At 38.6% G+C, this 6,691-nt stretch overlaps 1 protein-coding gene across 4 annotated transcripts in view; it reads left to right on the top strand.

Annotated features, from left to right (window-relative positions):
* The window catches only part of dlgap1a (discs, large homolog-associated protein 1a), a 63,956-nt gene extending 63,677 nt beyond the window's left edge, over positions 1-279 (top strand). For all 4 annotated transcript variants that reach the window (XM_083525607.1, XM_083525605.1, XM_083525608.1 and 1 more), the window contains exon 11: positions 1-279. This exon is cut by the window's left edge and continues 3,200 nt beyond it. The gene's annotated coding sequence lies outside the window, so the exon portion shown is untranslated.
* Positions 280-6,691: the final 6,412 nt, after the last annotated feature.

Genomic DNA, 6,691 nt, shown 5'->3' with positions numbered 1-6,691 from the left:
CGTAGTGTTTGTACAGAAACTTTACGAGGACACGCATGCAGACCTGTTACCATAGAAACACCGTATATCCTATTTGTACTTTAATTCTTGTATTTATTTATTTACTTATTTATTTACCTTTTTAATGTACTTGTTTATTTGTTCATTTTCTTTTTGTACGGTTTTTGTTCAGTTCAGTGATCGCTCATGCTCCCTTCATTTTGTGAACATGTTGTACTGTATGTATAGACATGATGTGTGCAGACAGACGACGAACACAATAAATTCTGCAAACTTTTATTGCTCTTACTGTGGACGTGTGTGTGTGTGTGTGTGTGTGTGTGTGTGTGTGTGTGTGTGTGTGTGTGTGTGTGTGTGTGTGTGTGTGTGTGTGTGTGTGTGTGTGTGTGTGTGTTTATGAAAAGTGTTGATCTCTGTGGGACCTTCTCATTCCCTCATTTACTCAGCTTTATCGTTTAATTTTGCCTGGTCCCTCTGATCTTAGTCATTGGTTTTCAGATCTTATGATGTTTTTTTTTTTAAACTTTTGCTCAACCCCTTTTTCCTCAACTCCTTACTCCTTATCCCCTCATTCACCATTTTCATACTTCAAGCACCTAAATGGGCTAAAAATCCTGGCATCAGACAGCATCTTCATAGTGAGGGATCCACACCCCTATTTCCTCAATCCTAGCTCCTCATCCCCGATTCCTTTCCTCATACCTATTTTTTTCTCCTCACCCCTAACTCATCATCCTCTGTCTCGTCAGCCCTTATCTCCTTATCCCTAACTCCTCTTCTACAACTCCTCAGTCCCATAGCTGATAAAGTTTCCTAAGATAAACTATAATGTCATTTCTTTGACTACAAATGTATGTCCTAACGTTCAATGTTGATGTTAACTTCCTAAAATCATGTGCTCTTTCAAAACTTCCTGCTTGAACCTGCTTGTGCCCTAGCTGCTTTATATTTAGCTTCATCTTAACCTTTAGTTGCTAGGTCACTATTTTCAAGGCCAGCTTTTTCTCATCAAACACTCATTAATGTAATGAAGATTAGAGCCTCAGTAGGACACAGCTGCTATTCTGACTTTGGCCACCAGAGGGAGCGTCACTAAACTCGGGTTCTCTGTAGAGAATCGTGCGTTCCCTAAAAGTTTATTGGACTGTGGGAATTTTATCAAAATAAATTACTAATACAAATATCAGGAATATTACTTTTATACGAACCATGTTATTTTCATAGTTTTTTTTTTTAAGTGGGTTTCATAAATTTGTAATGGTTATAAGTTTATAAATAAGTATTATTTGGAACTTTATTGAAAGGGAAACACACTGTTTGAAGGGCTTATGAGAACTTCAGGGTACTTACAGAGAACCACATGGTTTCTATGAGTTTAAGCTCATAGAATTGTGCCTCCCAGATCACTTTTGTAGAATCAGCTCTTTAACTGGACTTCATTAAGCTTTTTAATGCTGCATGATCTATAGCTTTGTGCGAATTAAGATGCTGAAAATGTGGGTTCTTCAAAGGGTTCTTTGTATAGTTAAGGGGTTTTCAGTTTCCTAAAAGGGTTCTAGCTTAAAATGTTGTTTAAGAAGGAAATGCAATGTTGTTTTATTGTCAGAGAAAAAAACAAGGGTTTATATGAAAAACGTCATTTGTGTTCATTTGTTTAAACTGGGTTTTGATTTATTTTTTTTTATACTGTATATTGGGTAAGGAGATGATTGGGACTTTGAACTTAATTCTGCAGTGTGCCAAAGACCAATAAACAGTGAACCAGGAGAAGAAGAAGAAACTGAAGGTAAGCTTACGGTTTGTTTTGCCTCCATTTCTTTCTTAACAATGAATGAGCCATTATTCTAATTTTTATGCACAGGATTCTGAATGACTGTGGACTAAATGTAAAAGAATCATCAATTGAATACCTGAGAGAAGATCTACAGGCTGTTTAATATCATTTACTCAGAAACACTGAAACAATTTAAAGAGGTACTATTAAATAGATTAACCGGATAATTAGCTGTTTCTATTCCATTGTATTTCACAAGACAAGTCCAAAGCCAATGTGTAAATCTCTATAGACTCCAGGTGCTTCTTTAAACATAACATTAATGATGATAACCTTCAGCTTCTTCACTCTCAAGACTCTCATGAATCATTAGTGGTCCTGCGTGGGATTCTGTTGAATGTTCAAACTCTCAGAAAACAGCCTGAGGGCAAACACAGCTTTTCCAGATTAACACAGAAATCAATGTGTCTAGGTTCTGATGGGAATCAATAATAATCCTCTTAAGTCTTAAAGAGGATAAACCTATTAATGTGCACAGCATCTTCAAACATCATCTTCTTTTTTTGCATGCATTTCTACAAATCTAAAATGTCATTAACGTCCAGTTATGGACTGTTTACAATATGAGAATTATCGGGTCAAAGATGCAGGTACAAAAGGTTCTTCTTCACTTTTAGCAACATCTGATAAACTTTGTGCACTTGGTTATAAAAGATTACGCAATAATACATGTATCTGGGAAGGTTAAGAACAACTAGGACGCGATGGGACGAATCTTCTGCCGTGTCTTTCTCACTAATGACACGTTCCTGGAAGCGCGCGTTCCCATTGACTCCGTGTACACGTTTATAAATCGGTATTATCCGTGCTGACTGCTTTAATGCGCGCTACGTGCAGAGGCTGGAATTCACGCATTGGTGCTGGACTACAGAGACACAGAGACCGGAAAATCAGGACACAATGTCTCAGCTGAAAAACAAGTGTTGATGCTCTGCATCCCTCCAGCGCGCCTCTAATTTGTCCAGCAGTCTGCAGAGCGGAGAGACTCTGTGCGCGCGCTGTGCCGCATGTGGTGGGATTCCCAGGATCCCCACTCTCCATTCCCACTCCCCTACCCCGTGTCTGAGGTTGCCAGATTTGGGAATGTAATTTGGGATACAGGAGTTGTTGCTCCACTTGGTTAGATGTTCATTAGATATTTGGTGCTGATGGTCTAAACATTTCCGGGTCAATTCAATTCATGCACACATTTTATTGACTTGTTTTTATATTTATTATAATTAGGATCAGTTTTAGAGAAATTTATCTTTTCAAAAAGTTTTTGTTTTTATAATTAGAATTCTGATTCTGAAGTTCAAGTAACTTGCATTGTATTTACTCGGTTGAGGAGCTCACAGGAAGGACCCCCAGCTCACAGGAAAGACCCCCAGGGTCGCCAGACTGAAATCTTTAAAGCGATCACAGATATTAAATAATGCAATTATTCTAGATTATTATTACAGTTTTAACACGCCTTAGAACTCGCCTAATAATAAACCCCCTGTCCTCAAAACATTGCCAATGTTCCGCATTCATTTGATGCCTAATCACTTTAAATCACAAATTTCCAACAACTCGGGTCTTGAAGTCACCTGACCTGCACATGAGTTTTCAATTAATCAGCTGATTGGCAGCTCTGAGCTGAAGAGCAGGAAAACACTGCAGTGTTCAGGATAAAGGATCAGCCTGAAAAGCTCGTGCACTTTAAAATACCACTGGATTCCTAAATTAGGATGATTTAAGGGATGATTTATTGCCTCAAAATTCTAAAATATACGCTTTCCGATGGCACTTTGAGGTGTTCTGCTGATCATGCAGTGTGAATTTATTTATTTATTGACTGAAACAAGTCGAAGCTTTTTACAGGTTTAGATTAGAGCATTATTTCTTGGTCAATGTGTTAAAGAAGTTTTTTTATGTAGCACTTCAGTGTTTTACCCCAAATCTCAATCTGATACATAACTGAATTGATCGTTTCTGCTTCGACCTCAACTCCAAATAATCTGTAAAGAAATAAAGAAAATGTGTTCAATCACTCAGTTAACGTCATTACACCCCGGCATGTCCTCCTCCTTTCTTTTAATCTGTTCATCTAATCCCCGACATGTTTCACACTGCAGATTACACGGATTATCCAGTGCTAAACAATAATTAATCCTTTTGGGAACACATTTTCTTTTCATATATTGAAAGTGTATGCATTTTTTCTTTTTTTTACATCTGCTCTTGGAGGCTTCCAGCGACCACCGACTGTAGTCTGTAACGCGTTGCACCACGTGGTTCATGCGCCATGACGTGTCATTTATAATATTCTCTATTGTAGCGTCTGTTGAAAAAAAAAAAAAACTAACAAATCCGGAGATCCAAGTGTTGCATTTCCCAGGCCGACCCCCGGTCTGCAGCGGTCACCGCCGCCGCTCAGGGTCTGACACTCCGCGTAATTGATTGTGTGGAGGTGGCGGTCACGGTGGCGCCGTCTGCGCTCCTTCACCAGCGCGCGCTCCTTCACCAGCGCGCGCTCCTGTTCCACCTGTCCTGCGTGAACGCGAACGCACGGAATTTTTCCCTCTGAATGAATGCAATGCAGATTTAAAATAGAAAACAGGCCTAAAGAGGAGTAAATACACAGTCATCACCAGTTCCTTTTATCTGGGATCGTTTATTTATTTTAATACACAGATAAAACAACCCAATAATATTTGATAATATTTTCTATATACTATCTTTCTATCTAGTGTCTACTTTATAATTCTGTAATCAACAACGCCGCTGTTTATGGTTTAAGTAGTTTAAACAACAAAAAATAAATGAATAAAAATCAACGACATGTTTCATGATCGGAAATGTTTTTCAGCATTAAAATGTATGGAGAAGTAAAGATTTACAAATGAAGCCCGTGGAACACCATCACCATCATTATTTCATTATTTCATTATTTCATTATTAAAGCCCATTTTCAAACCTTTGCTTATCATACAGAGACTTTTAGAAAAAAAAATTGTTTCTGCATTAACAATGTTTGTATTGCGCCTATAAAAGAAAAAGAAAAATGATCAAAAATGCGCTTTAATGGGTTGTTTAATTAAATATTTAGCTCGTGTTATACAAATTCATGGGTGAAAGCATCTCATCTTCTTCTACTTGGGTTTTTTTCTTTTAGATCTTTTACGATATACAGCATGTTCATTAAAACTGACATGTATTAAAAAATATGGAAGGTCCAAGTCTGTTCTTTGATTTATAATAGTTATTGAAATATTTGTCAACTCTTATGATGGTTAATGCTTTTTAATGTTTGTAACAATCCACTTGTAGCATGTCATCCTGTAGGAAGAAATTAATGTTTTTTTATTATTATAATGAAAAGCACTAATTGTGTTGTTTCAGGGATGAATAAAACTTCTCCGTTAAACCGGACACCTGATGGAGCAAACAAAAAAAACATCGAATGCCTTTGCAAACAAAACAAAAAGTGCAAGTGGGCAACATTCACCCGAGTCGCAATGCGCGAAGCCTCATTTATCTCACACGTTGCAGGTTTGGAGCTGCTGAGCTATTGGTTGTTTGGCACAGACCCCTGGCTGCTCGGCGCTTCGACACCACAAAAAATCTGCACGCTTTTTTTTTTTTTTTTTTTTTTTTTTTTTTTTGCATAACGAGCCGATCCAAAAACGTGAAGCACATTTATCACTACCTTTTTATCCGGGCCCCGTTTCAGATGCGCTCTTTAGCATACAGGCTGCTGCAGGGCAGGGCTGCGGTGTTTATTCAGCTCTTTGACTCTCGGAAACGCGCAAGTGGCGAGATTCCCACGGACCGAGCCGAGTCTGGAGCTGCAGCTTGCCACGACAACCATTAGACTTTTAGCACAGCCTCCTGTTCTCGAACAAAAATCACCCCCTCCTCCCTACATCTTTGTTTGAATAGGGTTTGTTGATAGACTCCAACCAGCAGCATCTCAGGTACCAGCGTAATTTGTTTGCCCTGTTTGGCCACCACTGAGAGCCACGCTGCTGCTACCAGCCCCCCTCTACAATCAAACCATACGCGCCCTGTCCTCCAAACACTGCCCTATTTATTCATCCTTGTCGCTTAATGACCTCTCGAGTAAAATGAAGTGAAATGAAGTGAGCTTAGTCGATGCTAGAATCCGAGCATATCTAAAAGCCTCGCGCTCTGAGAGTGCCAGGCCGCAGCGGAAAGTGCCAGAGCTGCACCCTGGTAAGGAGGGTTGGTGTTGGTAAAACGTTAACTCCAGACTGCTGGTGCACAAATCACTTACAGGTGTCAGTGCAATAATATCAAAGTGATCATTTCTGTGTGTCCAACAACTTTAAACGCACACACAAACACAGGAATTAATGGTTAAGACGCACTAAAGATTGGACAGCGTAATTATGGTTTATGGAGTTTATTAATAGATAGATAATTTGATGGATTGATTGATTGATGGATGGATTGGTTGGTTGGTTGATTGGTTTTTAACCCTTAACAATTAAATAACAATGGATATCTCATGTATATTATCATGGGTAAATTCAGACCTTTATTCTGACAAAATTAAAAGTCTAAAATGTTAGAAATGTCAACATTTTAACTTTTTTTTATTATTATATAAAGACACTCAACTTCAAGGAACAACATGAGTGATGTCAGGCTAAATCCTGAACATGGACTCGGTGAAAGCAGACCTCTGGGGCATTGTGTCATCACTATTCATGAGAAACTGTTACAGAATATCTGTGAAGTGCTGATGATAAAGCAAAGCTTTTAATTAAATCTCTAAACTAAATGGTTGAATGCCCACCTGCTCCTTTATCCACTTGTGTTGATTGACTACTGACCATCAGGGCAAAAATAAAACCCAGCTGTTGAATT

The sequence above is a fragment of the Silurus aristotelis genome (assembly GCF_946808225.1).
Source record: "Silurus aristotelis genome assembly, chromosome: 22".
In the NCBI taxonomy this organism is placed as follows: Eukaryota; Metazoa; Chordata; class Actinopteri; order Siluriformes; family Siluridae; genus Silurus; species Silurus aristotelis.
Note: the sequence above shows the minus strand (reverse complement) of the source record. Positions and strands in the feature narration are given on the sequence as shown.